Source organism: Schistocerca gregaria, chromosome 9 (assembly GCF_023897955.1).
Source record: "Schistocerca gregaria isolate iqSchGreg1 chromosome 9, iqSchGreg1.2, whole genome shotgun sequence".
NCBI classification, from domain to species: domain Eukaryota; kingdom Metazoa; phylum Arthropoda; class Insecta; order Orthoptera; family Acrididae; genus Schistocerca; species Schistocerca gregaria.
The window spans coordinates 78,241,588-78,264,176 of NC_064928.1; the positions used below are offsets into that span (position 1 = coordinate 78,241,588).

At 43.3% G+C, this 22,589-nt stretch overlaps 1 protein-coding gene across 1 annotated transcript in view; it reads left to right on the top strand.

Moving 5' to 3' along the window:
• Nucleotides 1–19,615: 19,615 nt before the first annotated feature.
• Nucleotides 19,616–22,589, top strand: part of LOC126291737 (ammonium transporter Rh type A-like) — a 332,630-nt gene continuing 329,656 nt past the window's right edge. Inside the window, exon 1 of the mRNA XM_049985409.1 lies at nt 19,616–19,747. The gene's annotated coding sequence lies outside the window, so the exon portion shown is untranslated. The remainder of the gene's footprint in view (nt 19,748–22,589) is intronic.

The following is a 22,589-nucleotide window of genomic DNA, read 5'->3' on the forward strand; positions in this document are numbered from 1 at the left end:
ACCACAATCATACTATCTCTCTACCATTCCACTCCCCAACATCGCGCGGGAAAAACGAACACCTAAACCTTTCTGTTCGAGGTCTGATTTCTCTTATTTTATTTTGATGATCATTCCTACCTATGTAGGTTGGGCTCAACAAAATATTTTCGCATTCGGAAGACAAAGTTGGTGACTGAAATTTCGTAAAAAGGTCTCGCCGCGACGAAAAACGTCTATGCTGTAATGACTTCCATCCCAACTCGTGTATCATATCTGCCACACTCTCTCCCCTATAACGTGATAATACAAAACGAGCTGCCCTTTTTTTGCACCCTTTCGATGTCCTCCGTCAATCCCACCTGGTAAGGATCCCACACCGCGCAGCTATATTCTAACAGAGGACGAACGAGTGTAGTGTAAGCTGTCTCTTTAGTGGACTTGTTGAATCTTCTAAGTGTCCTGCCAATGAAACGCAACCTTTGGCTCGCCTTCCCGACAATATTATCTATATGGTTCTTCCAACTGAAGTTGTTCGTAATTTTAACACCCAGGTACTTAGTTGAATTGACAGCCTTGAGAATTGTACTATTTATCGAGTAATCGAATTCCAACTGATTTCTTTTGGAACTCATGTGGATCATCTCACAATTTTCGTTATTTAGCGTCAACTGCCACCTGCCACACCAATCTTTTCTAAATCGCTTTGCAACTGATACTGGTCTTCGGATGACCTTACTAGACGGTAAATTACAGCATCATCTGCGAACAGTCTAAGAGAACTGCTCAGATTGTCAACCAGGTCATTTATATAGATCAGGAACAGCAGAGGTCCCAGGACGCTTCCCTGGGGAACACCTGATATCACTTCAGTTTTACTCGATGATTTGCCGTCTATTATTACGAACTGCGACCTTCCTGACAGGAAATCACTGTAGAAGGATACAGGATGACTTGGTCGTAGTTTCTACACTATGTGATCAAAAGTATCCGGACAACCTCAAAAACGTACGTTGCTGATATTAGGTGCATTGTGCTGCCATGTACTGCCAGGTACTCCATATCAGCGACTTCAGTAGTCATTAGAGATTGTGAGAAGGCAGAATGGGGCGCTTCGCGGATCTCACGGACTTCGAACGTGGTCAGGTGATTGTCTGTCACTTGTGTCACACGTCTATACGCGAGATTTCCACACTCCTAAACAGCCCTACGTCCACTGTTTGCGATGTGATAGTGAAGTGGAAACGTGAAGGGACACGTACAGCACAAAAGCGTACAGGCCGACCTCGTCTTTTGATTGACAGAGACCGCTGACAGTTGAAGAGGGTCGTAATGTGTATTAGGCAGACATCTATCCAGACGATCACATAGGAATTCGAAAGTGCATCAGGATCCAGCGTACGTCCATGACAGTTGCGCGGGAGGTGAGAAAACTTGGATTTCATGGTCAGAAGACTGCTCATAAGCCACACATCACGCCGGTAAATGTCAAACGGTGCCTCGCTCGGTGTAAGGAGCAGATTGAACAGTGGAAAAACGTTGTGTGGAGTGACGAATCACGGTACACAATGTGCCGATCCGATGGAGCGGTGTGGGTATGGCGAATGCCCGGTATACGTCATCTGCCAACGTTATGTGCCAACAAAAATTCGGAGGTGGTGGTGTTAAGGTATGGTGGTGTTTTTCATGGAGAGGGCTCTCACCCCTTGTTGTTTTGCGTGGCAGTATCACAGTATGGGCCTACATTGATGTTTTAAGCACCTTCTTGCTTCCCACTGTTGAAGGGCAATTCGTGGATGGCGATTGCACCTTTCGACACGATCGAGCACATGTTCATAATGCACGGCCTGTGGAGGAGTGGCTACATGGTAACAACATCTCTGTAATGGACTGGTCTGCACAGAGTCCTCACCTGAATTCTCTAGAACACCTTCGGGATGTTTTGGAACGCCGACTTCGTGCCAGGCCTCACCGACCGACATCGATACATCTCCTCATTGCTTCACACCGTGAAGAATGGACTGCCACTCCGCAAGAAACATTCCAGCACCTGACTGAACGTATGCCTGCGAGAGTGTAAGCTGTCATCAAGGCTAAGGGTGGGCCAACACCATTTTGAATACCAGCATTACCGATGTAGGGCGCCACGAACTTGTAAGTCATTTTCAGCCAGGTGTCCGGATACTTTTGATCACATAGTGCATTTGCTCTAAATTATTATACGTGTGTGAAAATGTAAGTTAGTGCAGATGAGTAGTTGTTGTTGTTGTTGTGGTCTTCAGTCCTGAGACTGGTTTGATGCAACTCTCCATGCCACTCTGTTCTGTGCAAGCTTCTTCATCTCCCAGTACCTACTGCAACCTACATCCTTCTGAATCTGCTTAGTGTATTCATCTCTTGGTCTCCCTCTACGATTTTTACCCTCCACGCTGCCTTCCAATACTAAATTGGTGATCCCTTGACGCTTCAGAACATGTCCTACCAACCGATCCCTTCTTCTAGTCGAGTTGTGTCACAAACTTCTCTTCTCCCCAATCCTATTCAATATCTCCTCATTAGTTATATGATCTACCCATTTAATCTTCAGCATTCTTCTGCAGCACCACATTTCGAAAGCTTCTATTCTCTTTTTGTCCAAACTATTTATCGTCCATGTTTCAGTTCCATACATGGATACACTCCATACAAATACTTTCAGAAAAGAGTTCCTGACGCTTAAATCTATACTCGATGTTAACAAATTTCTCCTTTTCAGAAACGCTTTCCTTGCCATTGCCATTGCCATTGCCAGTCTACATTTTATATCCTCTCTACTTCGGCCATCATCAGTTATTTTGCTCCCCAAATAGCAAAACTCCTTTACTAATTTAAGTATATCATTTCCTACTCTAATTCCCTCAGCATCACCAGACTTAATTCGAATACATTCCATTATCCTCGTTTTGCTTTTGTTGATGTTCATCTTATATCCTCCTTTCAAGACACTGTCCATTCTGTTCAGCTGCTCTTCCAGGTCCTTTGCTGTCGCTGACAGAATGACAATGCCATCGGCGAACCTCAAAGTTTTTATTCCTTCTCCATGGATTTTAATACCTACTCCGAATTTTTCTTTTGTTTCCTTCACTGCTTGCTCAATATACAGATTGAATAACATCGGGGAGAGCCTACAACCCTGTCTCACTCCCTTCTGAACCACTGCTTCCCTTTCATGTCCCTCGACTCTTATAACTGACATCTGGTTTCTGTACAAATTGTAAATAGCCTTTCGCTCCCTGTATTTTACCCCTGCCATCTTCAGAATTTGAAAGAGAGTATTACAGTCAACATTGTCAACAGAATTCTCTAAGTCTACAAATGCTAGAAACGTAGGTTTGCCTTTCCTTAATCATTCTTCTAAGATAAGTCGTAAGGTCAGTATTGCCTCACGTGTTCCAGTATTTCTACGGAATCTAAACTGATCTTCCCCGAGGTCGGCTTCTACTAGTTTTTCTATTCGTCTGTAAAGAATTCGTGTTAGTATTTTGCAGCTATGGCTTATTAAACTGATTGTTCGGTAATTTTCACATCTGTCAACACCTGCTTTCTTTGGAATTGGAATTATTGTATTCTTCTTGAAGTCTGAGGGTATGTCGCCTGTTTCATACATCTTGCTCACCAGATGGTAGAGTTTTGTCAGGACTGGCTCTCCCAAGGCCGTCAGTAGTTCCGATGGAATGTTGTCTACTCCGGGGGTCTTGTTTCGACTCAGGTCTTTCAGTCAAACTCTTCACGCAGTATCGTATCTCCCATTTCATCTTCATCTACATCGTCTCATTTCCATAATATTGTCCTCAAGTACATCGCCCTTGTATAGACCCTCTATATACTCTTTCCACCTTTCTGCTTTCCGTTCTTTGCTTAGAACTGGGTTTCCATCTGAGCCCTTGATATTCGTACAAGTGGTTCTCTTATCTCCAAAGGTCTCCTTAATTTTCCTGTAGGCAGTATCTATCTTACCCCTCGTGAGATAATACTCTCCATCCTTACATTTGTACTCTTGCCATCCCTGATTAGCCATTTTGCAGTTCCTGACGATCTCATTTTTGAGTCGTTTGTATTCGTTTTTGCCTGCTTCATTTATTGCATTTTTATATTTTCTCCTTTCATCAATTAAATTCAATATTTCTTCTGTTACCCAAGGATTTCTACTAGCCCTCGTCGTTTTACCTACTTGATCCTCTGCTGCCTTCACTACTTCATCTCTCAAAGCTACCCATTCTTCTTCTACTGTCTTTCCGCCGTTCCTGTCAATTGTTCCCTTATGCTCTCCCTGAAACTCTGTAAAACCTCTGGTTCTTTCAGTTTGTCCAGGTCCCATCTCCTTAAATTCCCACCTTTTTGCAGTTTCTTCAGTTTTAATCTAATAGATTGTGGTTCTTCCATGTATACAGCCTTCTTTCATGATTCTTAAACCAAGTGTTAGCTATGATTAAGTTGTGCTCTGTGCAAAATTCTACAAGGCGGCTTTCTCTTTCATTTCTTAGCCCCAATCCATATCCACCTACTACGTTTTCTTCTCTCCCTTTTCCTACACTCGAATTCCAGTCACCCATGACTATTAAATTTTCATCTCCCTTCACTATCTGAATAATTTCTTTTATTTCATCATACATTTCTTCAATTTCTTCGTCATCTGCAGAGCTAGTTGGCATATAAACTTGTACTACTGTAGTAGGTGTGGGCTTCGTATCTATCTTGGCCACAATAATGCGTTCACTATGCTGTTTGTAGTAGCTTTCCCGCATTCCTATTTTCCTATTCATTATTAAACCTACTTCTGCATTACCGCTATTTGATTTTGTGTTTATAACCCTGTAGTCACCTGACCAGACGAAGTCTTGTTCCTCCTGCCATCGAACTTCACTAATTCCCACTATATCTAACTTTAACCTATCCATTTCCCCTTTTAAATTTTCTAACCTACCTGCCCGATTAAGGGATCTGACATTCCACGGTCCGATCCGTAGAACGCCAGTTTTCTTTCTCCTGATAACGACATCCTCTTGAGTAGTCCCCGCCCGGAGATCCGAATGGGGGACTATTTTACCTCCGGAATTTTTTACCCAAGAGGACGCCATCATCATTTAATCATACAGTAAAGCTGCATGCCCTCGGGAAAAATTACGGCCGTAGTTTCCCCTAGCTTTCAGCCGTTCGCAGTGCCAGAACATCAAGGTTATTTTGGTTAGTGTTACAAGGCCAGATCAGTCAATCATCCAGACTGTTGACCTTGCAACTCTTGAAAAGGCTGCTGTCCCTCTTCAGGAACCACACGTTTCTCTGGCCTCTCAACAGACACCTCTCCGTTGTGGTTGTACCTACGGTACGGCTATCTGTATCGCTGAGGCACGCAAGCCTCCCCACCAACGGCAAGGTCCATGATTCATGGGGGTAGGATGAGCAGTTGGGAAAGTATAATTCATCTACGAAGAGACCGCATATAGAAAAGTAGTGTCACCCATTCTCGAATACTGCTCGAGTTTTTGGGCTCCCCACCACGTCGGATTAAAGCAAGACATCGATGCGATTCAGAGACATGCTGCTGGATTTATTACCAACATATTTGAACGAAGTGCGAGTAGTGCTGAGATGCTTTGTGAGCTGAAATGGAAATTCTTGGTGGGAAGACGCTGTTCTTTTCCTGCAAGTCTGTTGAGAAAATTCAGGGAAGCGCTATTTGCGACTGACTGCAGAGCGTTTCTACTGCTACCAACGTGCACTTCCCGTAAGCGCGGCAAAAGACAAGACAAAAGAAATTAGCACTCAGATGGAGTCCTGCAGACTGTCTTTTTTCACTCGCTCCATGTGCGATTGGAACAGGAAAAGGAATGACTAGCTGAGACGGGTGTTACGATTAATCAAGGAAAATCCCAGCAGGGAAACGAGACCAAAATTAGTTGGTTACTGTCGAGTTGCAATTTACAATTTCTTTATTGATTACTTCAAGCATTGAAAGTCATTTCTATACCACTTAACCAGGAACAGATCCAAAAAAGGTAGCAGGCATGAGTGCTTTTTCAAAATAATTTACTTTACAGTTAACGGCCAAGCCATTTTACTTAAAACCGGCTTTAACAAAACATTTGATAGTAAATAAAAAATTTGCAACTAATGAAATTAAAAACTTTACTTTACCGTTAACAGCCAGGCCATTTTACTTAAAACAGACTTTGCTAAAGCATTTCATAACAATATTAAAACTTTCCATGTAATGAAACAAAAACACCAATTTGCATACAATTTCGCTACCGAACATATAGGGAGCCACTTCTTTCAAACTTTGGAACAACAAGATATTAAATTACAAGGACTCGCTAACAACGAGGCAGAACTAGCATTTTCATAGAATACCTATTAAAACAAAGTAAAGATACAGTCATTCGCCCTTTACAATAACTATCAATTTTAAAGCCACGTAATTTTAAAAAACCCACCAATGAAAGGCAAACTTAACCTTTTTAAACAGTGGCCAAAAACAGAGTAAAATACAACCATTTAACATTTTACAATAACCAACAACTTTAATAGCATGTCCTTCCACCAAAATGTCCTGGGATAGAAATAATTAACCGACCGGTTGTAAGGGCGGCCACAATTGCCTCCCGAAGGATGCTCAGGCTAGAAGCGGACTAACAGACCCACAACGCCTCACATTCAGCAACCACATCGACCTCACGCGAGGCCAGGGGAGGAGGAGGAATCAAATCACGAACCATAATCCCTGCCCAAAAGTACACTTCCTCACAGGCAGTACTAATAAGAAGCCAAAAGATCACTGTCTATAAACACACCTGCGACAGGGACAGGAAACCCGAACGCAGGAGGCCACAAGGCAGAAAAGACGCTGGTTGCACAAACCAAAATGCTTCAATTAGCATCTAAAGCTTTAACCAACTTATCTGCAGTTTATCAGGGAAACAGCAGGTGATCTCCGATGCAAAGGTTCCACACAGCCGACCATGTCCACGTCGCCAGCGTACCCAACAGGGCACAGTCACGCAGCCACGCGCTCTGTCACCGGAGCCCTCGTCTTCTCTGCACCCACGGCGGCGAAATACCACTCCTCTGCTTAGGCGAGTTACTAGTCCATCATTCCCGCGTGCAGACGGAAAACCAAGTAGTGACTCGGAACCACAGCCGTGGCCCCCGGGTGCTCACAGCAAGAGCTTACAGCCTTGTCCCGTCAACTCGTCCCACACGTCTCGCACCGCCAGGATAGACCACGCGGCTTCTCGGAACAACAGCAACTCTCCACTGCCACGCCACGCCACGCCACGCCGCGGTCTCATCGTACGACATTCTCTTATTGCCGATTTTAAAAACCGACCGAGCGGCTCGTCACCGCTAAGCAACCAACCGGCCATCCCCCCAAAGATCTTATTCCATTACACAAGGCTAACAGGAAGCAACGACTGGAAGATCGATAAGACCAGACGCGCTGCCAGAGGGGAATCTCAACAGAATCGTACGCAACATAACGATAAATATGAAAGAATCAATTAACGACGGAATGGAAGGACTCGGAACAATCTTTACAGCGCGATATATGTTGAGAGCCGACACACGGCTCACTAGCAGTGGTAAAAGGCACCCTCGGCTATGCGCCGTGTGGGTAAAAATATGATAACACAGCGAGAAATGCACGCTTGAACACAAATGCAGTTGCAGGTAGCGCTGTTGCATTTGACCACGACCGGCATCTGCGCAGTGTCCTCAGTAACTTGTAGATGTCCGTCGTGGTAAGAACTGTGTTCTCTGCTACTGTAAGTGCATTATATCGGAGGTGAGTGAATTCGGTTGTGTGCAAATTATTGGTGCCTGAATAGTGGGTTCTTCCGTAATCAATATAGGCAAAGTGTTTGGTGTTTCAGGGGACACCGTACCGAAAATCGATACCGCATACAGGAAGGTCGGAAGAACATTATCCATTAAGTGTTCATGACAGACAGTCATTGAAGATGATTATGAAGAAAATAGAGATGATAGCTGTAGAAGTGACTGCAGAACTGAATATCACACTCGTGAACCGTGTTGGCACCAAAACAACACTGATGGGGCTCCACAAGCTGGTAAGATCTCCGTACTATCGAGCCTTTCTCGTCTATACAGGGTGAAAAGTATTTAAACCGACAAACTCTGGGTGGTTGTAGGGGACATCAAAATAAATATTTTTCCCTAATGTCATTTTTTAAACCGGTAGAGGAAGATTTTTCTGGCGGCAAATCAATTAAACCAGCAAATACTCTCCCGTTTTTTTTTCTAAGAGACAACACATTAACGCAACCCAAGCCGGCCGAAGTGGCCGAGCGATTCTAGGCGCTTCAGTCTGGAGCCGCGCGACCGCTACGGTCGCAGGTTGAATCCTGCCTCGGACATGGATGTGTGTGGTGTCCTTAGGTTAGTTAGGTTTAAGTAGTTCTAAGTTCTAGGGGACTGATGACGTCAGATGTTAAGTCCCATAGTGCTCAGAGCCATTTTTTTGAACATAACCAAATTTCAATTACATAGATTTTCAAAAATTCCTCCATTAACACATACACAAAGTTTACACCTTCGGATCATGTTCTGTCTGACACGGGCAAAAACCACAGGAGTATCCTGAATTGTTCCTGCTGCTGCTGCTATCTGGGCAACCAGATCCTCTTCTGATGCCACAGGAGTTGCGTAAACAATGTTGTGCATCTCTGCCCACACAAAAGAGTGCAGAGGGGACATATCTGGGGATCGAGCAGGCCATGGTACAGGACAGCCTCTGCCAATCCACGTTCATGGGAACCGTCGGTCCAGGAATCGACGCACACGACGACTGAAATGTGCCGGCGCCCCGTCGTGTTGGAACAACATGCGTTGTCTTGTAGGGAGCGGTACGTCTTCCAGCGATTCTGGCAATGCCCCAGCGACAGAGTTGTAATAGTGTCTGCCATTTAATGGACTAGATGGCAGATGCGACCCAATTAAACAGTCCCTAACAACACCGACCTACACATTAACGAAGAACCGCAACTGATGAGCGCTAGTAACTGTGGCATGTGGGTTATCCTCACTCCAAACATGCGAATTCTGCATGTTGAAGACTCCATCACCCCCGAACTTTGCTTCATCGGTGAACAACACAGAGGATGGAAATGTAGGATGCATTTCACACTGTTCCAGGTACCACTGCGAAAACTGTCCTCTGGGTGGATAATCAACTGGTTCCAGGTTGTGGACACGCTGTAAGTGAAATGGACGTAACAACTGCTCTCGAAGGACTGTTCTTACATTCGTCTGATTCGTCCCCTTTTTACATGCAATTGCACGAGTGCTGATTGAAGGATCCCGTTGCAAGACAGCTTCCTCAAATTGCAGCGTTCTTACCGTCCGTGTCCAGGTAATCTGCTAAATGACCCGGTCTCACGCAGACGTTGGTACACAGCAGCATAGGTTGTATGATGCCGGATACGGCGATTAGGATGTTGTTGTTGATAAACCGGCTGTGCAACTCGTCCGTTGTGGTGCGCTACGTAGTACGCACCAAACATATCAGTGTATTCACTCCAGATGCATCGGTCCATTAGTAAACAGACACTACTACACTGGTGGACAGCAGTTGCCTACAACTGAAGAGCGTAATACGCCCTCTAACAATTAAAGATCGTAATACAGCCTCTAACAATTGAAGATCGTAATAAGGCCTCTAACAATTGACGATCGTAATACGCACTCTAACAATTGAAGATCGTAATACGGCCTCTAACAATTGAAGATCGTAATACGGCCCCTAACAATTTGTTTTGATGTCCCCTACAACCTCCCAGAGTTTGTCGATTTAAATACTTTTCACCCTGTGTAGGAGAGAGGAATGGTTCAAATGTCTCTGAGTACAATGGAACTGTGGTCATCAGTCCCCTAGAACTTAGAACTACGTAAACCTAACTAAGCTAAGGACATCACACACACCCATGCCCAAGGCAGGATTCGAACCTGCGACCGTCGCGGTCTCGCGGTTCCAGACTGTAGCTCCTAGAACCGCTCGGCCACTCCGGCCGGTTTCCACATATTCCTTTCCTCTCCGATACTTTGCCGAACCTCCTCATTCCTTACACTATCAGTTCACCTTGTTTTCAACATTCGTCTGTTTCATGACATCTGAAATGCTTCGATTCTCTTCTGTTCCAGTTTCGCCACAATCCATGTTTCACTTCCATACAATGCTCTGGTCAAAACATTCAGTCTCAGAAATTTCTTCCTCAAATTAAGACCTGTGTTTGATGCTAGTGTGCTTCTCTTGGCCAGGAATGCCATTTTTGCTAATGCTAGCCTGTTTTTGATGTCCTCCTTGCTCTGTCCGACACTCGTTATTTTGCTGCCAAGGCAACAGAATTCCTTCATTTCATATCTTCTTCAGTCCCAGTATGTCGTAATTCGCAAAGGTATGTATGTATGTATTGAACCCTGGACCTAGAAATGACGGAGAGGCTTCGCCCCGCCGTAGCCCTCAGTGGTTCACAGCCCCACTACAGGCCACAGCAGTCCACCCACCCCACCGCCGTCCCACACCGAACCCAGGGTTATTATGCCGTTCGGCCCCCAGCGGACCCCCATGGGAACTTCTCATACCACACGAGTGTAACCCCAGATGTTTGCATGGCAGAGTAATTATGGTGTATGCATACATGGACACTGTGTTTGCACAGCAATCACCGACCGAGTGTAACTGAGGCAGAATAAGGAGAACCAGCATGCATTCGCCAAGGTCGATGGAAAACCGCCTGAAAAACCATCCACAGGCTGTCTGGCACACCGGACCTCCACACTAATCCGCCAGGCGGATTCGTGCCAGAGACCGGCACGCCTTACCGCTCGGGAAGCAGCGCGTTAGACTGCTCGGCTAGCTGGGCAGGCTAATTCGCAAGGGTACTTTACTGGACAACTTGACTAAAACAAGAAATATGTGGATGAGGTACATCCGAGAGCATCAAAGAATTATTGCGTCACAATGTAGTTTAGTTTTAAAGTTCAGAGAGCGTTCTTGTAACGTATTTTGAGCGAAAATGCTATTTAGCTGAAATCGGAGAGATTCGAGCTTACATAGAAGCTTACCGAAAGTCGTTCTGCCGGCGACTGGAACAGTGATACACCAAATACCACCGCCAGACACATTAAGGTGACTTTCCTGGTATACACCATCAGATTAACATTTTCCGGACACTCCCGCGTAATGCGGAATTTACTACTTCACGAGAGGCGGGCGTGCCATTGTAACAGGAAGTGTGGCGTATTGTGCTGTCATTAGTGAAGCAGTACCAGCAGAGTGAATCCGTCAGGAAGTTCAGTGACTTCGAACGTGGACTAGTCTTTGGATGTCGTCTGACCACCAAATCCACTAGGGACATTTCAACCCTTCTAAAACGGCTCAAGTCGAATGTTGGTGATGTGATTGAGACGTGGAAACACGAAGGAACAACCACAGCTACATCTACATACATACTCCGCAATCCACCATAGGTGCGTGGCGGAGGGTACCTCGTACCACAACTAGCATCTTCTCTCCCTGTTCCACTCGCAAACAGAAACAGAGGAAAATTACGAGCCCTAGTCTCTCTTATCTTATCTTTGTGGTCTTTCCGCGAAATATAACTTGGCGGCAGTAAAATTGTACTGCTGTCAGCCTCAAATGCTGGTTCTCTAAATTTGCTCAGTAGCGATTCACGAAAAAACGCCTTCTTTCCTCTAGAGACTCCCATCCGAGTTCCTGAAGCATTTCCGCAACACTCGCGTAATGATCAAACCTACCAGTAACAAATCTGGCAGCCCGCCTCTGAATTGCTTCTATGTCCTCCCTCAATCTGACCTGATAGGGATCCCAAACGCTCGAGCAGTGCTGAAGAATAGGTCGTATTAGTGTTTTATAAGCAGTCTCCTTTACAGATGAACCACATCTTCCCAAAATTCTACCAATGAACCGAAGACGACTATCCGCCTTCCCCACAACTGCCATTACATGCTTGCCCCACTTCATATCGGTCTGCAATGTTACACCCAAATATTTGATCGACGTGACTGTGCCAAGCGCTACACTACTAATGGAGTATTCAAACATTACGGGATTCTTTTTCCTATTCATCTGCATTAATTTACATTTGTCTATATTCAGAGTTAGCTGCCATTCATTACACCAATCACAAATCCTATCCAAGTCATCTTGTATCCTCCTCCGGTCACTCAACGACGATACCTTCCCGTACACCACAGCATCATCAGCAAACAGCATCCCATATACTGACGGGCAGCTACTGTCAAGTACTGCAGAGAGTGATTGTAAAAAATGGCATGAAAGCTGCGAAAGGAATCACTCATCAGCCCAAAAACACTACCAGTGGTCTAGCTAGAGCAATGTCTGTGCACATGGAGTTAAAAAGCATGGGGTACAGTGGTCACATATTTCTGTAATTAATTCTAAGTGTCGCTTGAGGTGATGTCTAGAGCTACGCCATTGGCCTCTGGATGACTGGAGGCGAGTAATTTGGAGTGATGAATCACGCGACAGCTTGCGGCAGTCCGAATGTAGGGTTTGGGTTTGGTGAACGCCTGCAGAACATTAGCTGCCATCACGTGTTGTCAAGTATGGAGGAAGTGGTGATATGATATGGAGATGGTTTTCGTGGTTAGGATATGGTCCTCTTATTGTGCTGATACGAAGCCCACACCTACTACAGTAGTACAAGTCTATATGCCAACTAGCTCTGCAGATGACGAAGAAATTGAAGAAATGTATGATGAAATAAAAGAAATTATTCAGATAGTGAAGGGAGATGAAAATTTAATAGTCATGGGTGACTGGAATTCGAGTGTACGAAAAGGGAGATAAGGAAACGTAGTAGGTGGATATGGATTGGGGCTAAGAAATGAAAGAGGAAGCCGCCTTCTACAATTTTGCACAGAGCATAACTTAGTCATAGCTAACACTTGGTTTAAGAATCATGAAAGAAGGTTGTATACATGGAAGAACCCTGGAGATACTAAAAGGTATCAGATAGATTATATAATGGTAAGACACAGATTATGGAACCAGCTTTTAAATTGTAAGATATTTCCAGGGGCAGATGTGGACTCTGACCACAATCTATTGGTTATGACCTGTAGATTAAAAATGAAGAAACTGCAAAAAGGTGGGAATTTAAGGAGATGGGACATGGATAAACTGAAAGAACAAAAGTTGTACAGAGTTTCAGTGAGAGCATAATGGAACAATTGACAGTAATGGGGGAAAGAAATACAGTATAAGAAGAATGGGTAGCTTTGAGGGATGAAGTAGGGAAGGCAGCAGACGATCAAGTAGGTAAGAAGACGAGGACTAGTAGAAATCCTTGGGTAACAGAAGAAATATTGAATTTAATTGATGAAAGGAGAAAATATAAAAATGCATAAATAAAGCAGGCAAAAAGGAATACAAACGACTCAAAAATGAGATCGACAGGAAGTGCAAAATGGCTAAGGAGGGATGGCTAGAGGACAAATGTAAGGATGTAGAGGCTTATCTCACTAGGGCTAAGATAGATACTGCCTACACGAAAATTAAAGAGACCTTTGGAGAAAAGAGAGCCACTTGTATGAACATCAAGAGATCAGATGGAAATCCAGTTCTAAGCAAAAAGGGAAAGCAGAAAGGTGGAAGGAGTATATAGAGGGTCTATACAAGGGCGATGTACTTGAGGACAATATTATGGAAATGGAAGACGATGTAGATGAAGATGAAATGGAAGATACGATACTGCGTGATGAGTTTGACTGAAAGACCTGAGTCGAAACAAGGCCCCCGGAGTAGACAACATTCCATTGGAAGTACTGACGGCCTTGAGAGAGCCAGTCCTGACAAAACTCTACTATCTGGTGAGCAAGATGTATGAGACAGGCGAAATACCCTCAGACTTCAAGAAGAATATAATAATTCCAATCCCAAAGAAAGCAGGGGTTGACAAATGTGAAAATTACAGAACAATCAGTTTAATAAGCCATAGCTGCAAAATACTAACACGAATTCTTTACAGACGAATGGAAAAACTAGTAGAAGCCGACCTCGGGGAAGATCAGTTTGGATTCCGTAGAAATACTGGAACACGTGAGGCAATACTGACCTTACGACTTATCTTAGAAGAAAGATTAAGAAAAGGCAAACCTACGTTTCTAGCATTTGTAGACTTAGAGAAAGCTTTTGACAATGTTGACTGTAATACTCTCTTTCAAATTCTGAAGGTGGCAGGGGTAAAATACAGGGAGCGAAAGGCTATTTACAATTTGTACAGAAACCAGATGGCAGTTATAAGAGTCGAGGTACATGAAAGGGAAGCAATGGTTGGGAAAGGAGTGAGACAGGGTTGTAGGCTCTCCCCGATGTTATTCAATCTGTATATTGAGCAAGCAGTGAAGGAAACAAAAGAAAAATTCGGAGTAGGTATTAAAATCCACGGAGAAGAAATAAAAACTTTGAGGTTTGCCGATAATATTGTCATTGCGTCAGAGACAGCAAGGGACTTGGAAGAGCAGTTGAATGGAATGGACAGTGTCTTGAAAGGAGGATATAAGATGAACATCAACAAAAGCAAAACGAGGATAATGGAATGTAGTCGAATTAAGTTGGGTGATGCTGAGAGAATTAGTTTAGGAAATCAGACACTTAAAGTAGTAAAGGAGTATTGCTATTTGGGGAGCAAAATTACTGATGATGGTCGAAGTAGACTGGCAATGGCAAGGAAAGCGTTTCTGAAGAAGAGAAATTTGTTAACATCGAGTATAGATTTAAGTGTCAGGAAGTCTTTTCTAAAAGTATTTGTATGGAGTGTAGCCATGTATGGAAGTGAAACATGGACGATAAATAGTTTGGACAAGAAGAGAATAGAAGCTTTCGAAATGTAGTACTACAGAAGAATGCTGAAGATTAGATGGGTAGATCACATAACTAATGAGGAAGTATTGAATAGGATTGGGGAGAAGAGAAGTTTGTGGCACAACTTGACAAGAAGAAGGGATCGGTTGGTAGGACATGTTCTGAGGCATCAAGGGATAACCAATTTAGTATTGGAGGCCAGCGTGGAGGGTAAAAATCGTAGAGGGAGACCAAGAGATGACCAAGCAGATTCAGAAGGATGTAGGTTGCGGTAGGTACTGGGAGATGAAGAAGCTTGCACAGGATAGAGTAGCATGGAGAGCTGCATCAAACCAGTTTCAGGACTGAAGACCACAACAACAACATTGTGCTGGTCAGGTGAATACAGGGTCATAAATACAAAATCAAATAGGGGTAATGCAGGAGTGGGATTAATAATGAATAGGAAAATAGGAATGCGGGTAAGCTACTACAAACAGCACAGTGAACGCATTATTGTGACCAAGATAGACACGAAGCCCACGCCTACTACAGCAGTACAAGTTTATATACTAACTAGCTCTGCAGATGATGAAGAAATTGATGAAATGTATGATGAGATAAAAGAAATTATTCGGATAGTGAAGGGAGACGAAAATTTAATAGCCATGGGTGACTGGAATTCGACAGTAGGAAAAGGAAGAGAAGGAAACGTAGCAGGTGAATATGGGTTGGGGCTAAGAAATGAAAGAGGAAGCCGCCTGGTAGAATTTTGCACAGAGCATAACTTAATCATAGCTTGGTTCAAGAATCATAAAAGAAGGCTGTAACCATGGAAGAAGCCTGGAGAGACTGGAAGGTATCACATGGATTATATAATGGTAAGACAGAGATTATGGAACCAGCTTTTAAATTGTAAGACATTTCCAGGGGCAGATGTGGACTCTGACCACAATCTATTGGTTATGAACTGTAGATTAAAACTGAAGAAACCGCAAAAATGTGGGAATTTCGGGAGATGGGAACTGGATAAACTGAAAGAAGAGAGGTTGTACAGAATTTCAGGGAGAGCATAAGGGAACGATTAACAAGAATGGAGGAAAGAAATACAGTAGAAGAAGAATGGGTAGCTTTGAGAGATGAAATAGTGAAGGTAGAAGAGGATGAAGTAGGTAAAAAAGACGAGGGCTACTAGAAATCGATGGGTAACAGAAGAGATATTGAATTTAATTGATGAAAGGAGAAAATATAAAAATGCAGTAAATGAAGCAGGCAAAAAGGAATACAAACGTCTCAAAAATGAGATTGACAGGAAGTGCGAAATGGCTAAGCATGGATGGCTAGAGGGCAAATGTAAGGATGTAGAGGCGCATATCACTAGGGGTAAGATAGATACTGCCTACACGAAAATTGAAGAGACCTTTGGAGAAAGGAGATCCACTTGCATGAATATCAAGAGCTCAGATGGAAACCCAGTTCTAAGTAAGAAGGGAAAGCAGAAACGTGGAAGGCGGTTTATACAAGGGCGATGTACTTGAGGACAATATTATGGAAATGGAAGAGGATGAAGATGAAATGGGAGATACGATACTGCGTGAAGAGTTTCACAGAGCACTGAAAGACCTGAGTTGAAACAAGGCTCCGGGAGTAGACAACATTCCATTAGAACTATTGACGGCCTTGGGAGAGCCAGTCCAGACAAAACTCTACCATCTGGTGAGCAAGATGTATCAAACAGGCGAAATACCCTCAGACTTCTAGAAGAATATAATAATTCCAATCCCAAAGAAAGCAGGTGTTGACAGTTGTGAATATTACCGAACTATCAGTTCAATAAGCCACAGCTGCAAAGTACTAACACGAATGCGTTACAGACGAAGAGAAAAACTGGTAGAAGCTGACTTCGGGGAATATCAGTTTGGATCCCGTTGGCAGTTATAAGAGTCGAGGTAAATGAAAGGGAAGCAGTGGTTGGGAAGGGAGTAAGGCATGGTTGTAGCCTCTCCCCGATGTTATTCAATCTGTATATTGAGCAAGCAGTAAAGGAAACAAAAAAAATTCGGAGTAGGTATTAAAATCCATGGAGATGGAATAAAAACTTTGAGGTTCGCCGATGACTTTGCAATTCGGTCAGAGACAGCTAAGAGCTTGGAAGAGCAGTTGAAGGGAATGGGCAGTGTCTTGAAAGGAGGATGTAAGATGAACATCAACAAAAGCAAAACGAGGATAATGGAATGTAGTCGAATTAAATCGGGTGATGCTAAAGGAATTAGATTAGGAAATGAGACCCTTAAAGTAGTAAATGAGTTTTGGTATTTGGGAGGAAAATAACTGATGATGGCCGAAGTAGAGAGGATATAAAATGTAGACTGGCAATGGCAAGGAAAGCGTTTTTGAAGAAGAAAAATTTGTTAACACCGAGTATAGATTTAAGTGTCAGGAAGTCGTTTCTGAAAGTATTTGTATGGAGTGTAGCCATGTATGGAAGGGAAACGTGGATGCTAAATAGCTTAGACAAGAAGAGAATAGAAACTTTCGAAATGTGGTGCTACAGAAGAATGCTATAGATTAGATGGGTTGATCACACAATTAGTGAGGAGATATTGAAGAGAATTGGTGAGAAGAAAAATTTGTGGCACAGCTTGAGTAGAAGAATGGATCGGTTGGTAGGGCACATTCTGAGGCATCAAGGGATCACCAATTTACTATTGGAGGCAGCGTGGACGGTAAAAATCATAGAGGGGGACCAAGAGATGAATACACTAAGCAGATTCAGAAGGATGTACGTTGCAGTAGGTACTTGGGAGATGAAGAAGCTTGCACCGGATAGGGTAACATGGAAAGCTGCATCAAACCAGTCTCTGGACTGAAGACCTCAACAACAAGAATTGTGCTTAAGAAAACACTAAATGCGGAAGAATATGAATACATTTTACAACACTGTAGTGGTACATTGCGGGAATGTATCAACATGACAATGCTTCATACCATAAACCAGCATATGTGGGGCAATTGTCTGTGGACAGTATGATTGCTGCAATGAACTAGGCTGCCCCATGTCCTGACGTGAAGCCAATGGAATACCTTTGGGGTGACTTAGAACGTCGATTTCGCTCTAGACCCCAGTGTGCAAAAGCAATAGCTTCTCTGGTTCCGGCTCTTGAGGAAGAAGGCACTGTCATTGCTCCACAGACATTGAGACACTTAACTGAAGGGTCCCCACCTTTCAGGCCATCATAAAAGGCTAAGGGTGCGCACATACCATATAAATGTCCGCTAATAAAAGTCTGGCTATTTGTGATCAGGTGGTGTAGTTGTGGATGTGGTTAGTTTGGTAAAGGAAGACGCCGATGTCGCTGTTGAGCGCCCTATGCATATCATCACCTCTTGGTTAAGGTGCTAAGTCGCGGAGGGGAGGATGGTACTATCGCAGTCTGCCTCTGTGACCGAAAATTTAGTGTTTCTGTCACTTCTGATTAGATTAGATTATATTAGTACTTGTTCCACAGATCATGAATACAACACTTTGTAATAAAAGGTGTCTATACAAGATATTACATTACTCAAAATATTGGAGAAGTTACCCAATTACTATATCCACAATATCATCTAATTTCCTATTAAATGCTATATGGCTATCTGTCAGACTTTTGATGCTATTAGGTAAGTGACCGAAGACTCTTGTGGTAGCATAATTTATCCCCTACTGAGCCAAAGTTAAATTTAACCTTGAGTAGTGAAGATCATCCTTTCTCCTAGCGTTGTAGCCATGTGCACTGCTATTACTTTTGAATTCGTTCGGATTATTAATAACAAATTTCATAAGTGAATGAAAATCCCTAGCTCTTTAAATAAGTGTGTGCAGCATGATCTTGGATGAGCCACAGCAATTATTCTGATTACACGCTTTTGTGCAATGAACACTCTTTTACTCAGTGATGAGTTACCCCAGAATATGATGCCATACGACAGCAGAGAATGAAAATATGCGTGGTAAGCTAATTTACTGAGATGTATATCGCCAAAATTTGCAAAGACTCTAATAGCATAAGTAGCTGAACTCAAACGTTTCAGCAGATCCGCAGTGTGTTTTTTTTTTCCAGTTCAACCCCTCATCAATGCATACACCTAGAAATTTTGAATATTCTACCTTAGCTACCGATTTCTGATCGAAGTCTATATTTATTAATGGTGTCATTCCATTTACTGTGTGGAACTGTATATACTGTATACAGGCACACAGTATTCTGAAAATGTCGTGATTTGCTTCTAAAATAATACGGGAATCCTCTCTGTGAAGCACATCAAACAGTAATGCAGTGATATCGAGCATGGCTTTTCGATGCCAGAATAACTAACGCTGCAAACAGAAGTGCCACTCCATTTAAATCGCGTCTATTCCAACCCACGCGTCGCTCTCATACTGCCTTCCTGGAATTCTGAGAGCAGCGCAGCGTGATAATTTCGCGACCTCTCGTGGCTGAATGTCAAAACCCTTTCCCGGTAACCTCATCCCCGTTAATTGTGCGTCTGTTTCTGCGAAACAGGTGGGAACGTGGGGGTGGAAAAACTGTAGGGAGTGTATCGCAGTGTGGGGCTTCGCACGTGCGGACAGAGCGAAACAGATGTGGTGAGAGAGCGTGGATGGAGGGAGTGATGTGGAGGGAGGGGGGGGGGGGCGGGAGAGGGAGAAGGCAGAGGGGGGCGGGGTGGATGCAGAGGGTAGCGTCAGGTCGACTCGCTTTCACCCCGCAGTCGCGCTCCAGCCTTCGGCGCGAGAGTTGGTGTAGCTGACGGAGTTTGCTCGGTTATTACCGTCCAGCGAGTGGCTCCTTGCAGCGGCGTGTGCCGGGCGGGCAAAAGAGTCGATTCTTCCGTAACCAGGTGGGTGTCGCACCTAGCGTAGAAAACAATTATAGTTATATACGAAGTTGCCTCACCGACCCCGATTTACTGTCCCAGTGTTCTCCGCACAACCTCAGAAGTTCACTTTAGCCTTTCCGATGGAAAAAAAAAGAGTGTTGTCCATTAGCTTCATGTAATGCGAGCCCGCAGCCTCTACAGACTCTTTAAATGTCGGCATTTTCGCCTAAGGGGGGTAGGACGTCAAACGGGCCGACTTGGAGCAGGAGAGGCACCACAGGACATTTTAATTTCTATACTTTTACAAGTAAATTCATAAAACTTTGTGAGCTTGCCCAGGAAGAATTCAGGATTCACACTCGTAGCAGCGGAAGTGCAAAAACATGACATAATTTTTTTATATATAAATTTCATTTTTCACTTGCTATTGGCTGCATTTGTTGCTGTAGGTACACTTTTCTTCATAAGTAAGAGAGACTATTCGATGAATTTTGCACAGCATACAAACCATAGTTACAGGTGTCTGAAACTCTAGAATCTACTTAATTTATCAAAAAATGAATGAGGTGTTACGTTTTTAACTTTATGTTTAGAAAAAATCCAATTTTGTAGTTAATTATCTCAATTTTTACCACAGTTTATAATAGAATTCGAAAATTCTACAGTTTCGTACACCTGTAAGTATGGTTTGTATGCTGTGCAAAATTCATCAAAGAATCTCTCTTACTTGTGAAGAAAAATGTACCTATAGCAACAAATGCAGCCAACAGTAAGTGAAAAAAATGATGAAATTTCATATCGAAAAAAATTACTTTGTTATGTTTTTGAAGTTCGACTGCAATGGGTGTGAATCATGAATCCTTCATGGTCATGCTGACAAAGTTTTATGAATTTACTTGTAAAAGTATAGACAGTGGAAATTAAAATGTCCTGTGGTGCCTCTCCTGCTCCAAGTCGGCCCGTTTGACGTCCTACCCCCCTTAACTGTTGTCATTGTGTTATTGCGATTGCGGCCTGTGTGTTGCAGACATATGGTACGATGCATAACAGGAAAAAAGCACTAAATTCAACAAAATTTGTAGTCTGCTAACACTCACACTCTTACAAAATTCGATGCCATGTTACGGTATAGAAAAAGTTTCAAAATAACAAAGTCATTGTAGAGCTGTGTCCCCCTTGATAGTCTGGAAATAAATTATTTTTTTTTCAACCTTTGCGTAATTACCCTCTGAGGGGTAAAATGAAATTTTCTGAATGGTAAAAACTAAACGACTCTATTCTGCTTCAGTCACGAAACTGAATTATTCTTCAAGTGGTTCAAATGGCTCTCATCACTAAGGGACGTAACTTCTGAGGTCATCAGTCCCCTAGAAGTTAGAACTACTTAAACCTAACTAACGTAAGGACATCACACACATCCATGCCCGAGGCAGGATTCGAACCTGCGACCGTAGTGGTCGCGCGGTTCCAGACTGTAGCCCCTAGAAGCGCTCGGCCTCCCCGGCCGGCTAAATTATTCTCAAAAGATCATTACTGTTATCACAATGTTTTAACATTGTTATAATAATTATATAAGTTGTCACTAATTGCTTTTTCTCGAGTAGTAGCATTAATGCCATGGAGGTTACAGGTTCGTCCCATAGTCTACCCACTACACACATGTGTTATGCTTTGTCCCGCATATTGCTGATGATAGAGGTGAGTCATATACCTAATAAATGATAAATATCTAAAGAAATGTCTTCTCCGTGTTGTAGACGGTACCTGCAGTAGTCCAAAAATTGCTTCATTACTCGCTTCGGAACAGATAAATGCACTAATTGACAGCACGACACAGCAGTAACTGCATCATATGTACTGTAGTGCTGTACACAGCTGTATTATTATTATTGTAAGTGGTCAGGTACAGAGCCTTAACAGCCTGCAATCTTCCAGTTTCTCTTATTTCAGAAGTATGGACTGCAGCAATCAAGGGATTTACGATCTGCAAGTATAGTGCACAAGTTTGAACTTGGTTGACTTTAAAAGTGGAAAGGGGTTGCAGTGTGTAGGCCAACCAAGTGCCGCAAAGGAGAGGAGTAATGCAGGGGAAGTATGTTTTGTAACAAGTGTCTACCCCCACTGTGGATAGCTGGCTTTCTTATCTGGGAAGGAAGTGTGGGTAGTATTTCTCTCTCTCTCTCTCTCTCTCTCTCACACACACACACACACACACACACACACAAACACACACACACGCACACGCACGCACACGCACGCACTCGCACACACGCACAAAACTAAAAATCATTCATCTTTCATCATTTTAAAAATAAAAGCGTTCTTTCATCGTACTGTTTATTAGGTGCTAAAGTTGGTAATAAAGTGGTGGATAGGGAGGGGGGGGGGGGGGGGGGAAGGGCGAGGTTAATAGCTAATGTCTGATTGCACTCAGGGATAAAGGTCTAAAACAACATTGGGAACCACTGCCTTATAGGATCACTTTGTCTGTACGACTGTTCAAAACCATTTTTGTGAAGAAGTTGCAATTCATTTCACGTGTTAAGATCTATGGTCCTTCGGCGCTGTAAAAACGTAATTCTTCTAAGTCAATGCAATCGACACAGCGATAGTGAGAGACCCAATTCTCTTTATTTGTTCATGAGACCCAGAAAATATTAGACACAGGCTCCCAGGTAGATGCTATTTTCCTTGACTTCCGGAAGGCGTTCAATACAGTTCCACACTGTCGCCTGATAAACAAAGTTAGAGCCTACAGATTATCAGACCAGCTGTGTGGCTGGATTGAAGAGTTTTTAGCAAACAGAACACAGCATGTTGTTCTCAATGGAGTAACCTCTGGCGTGCCACAGGGGAGTGTTAT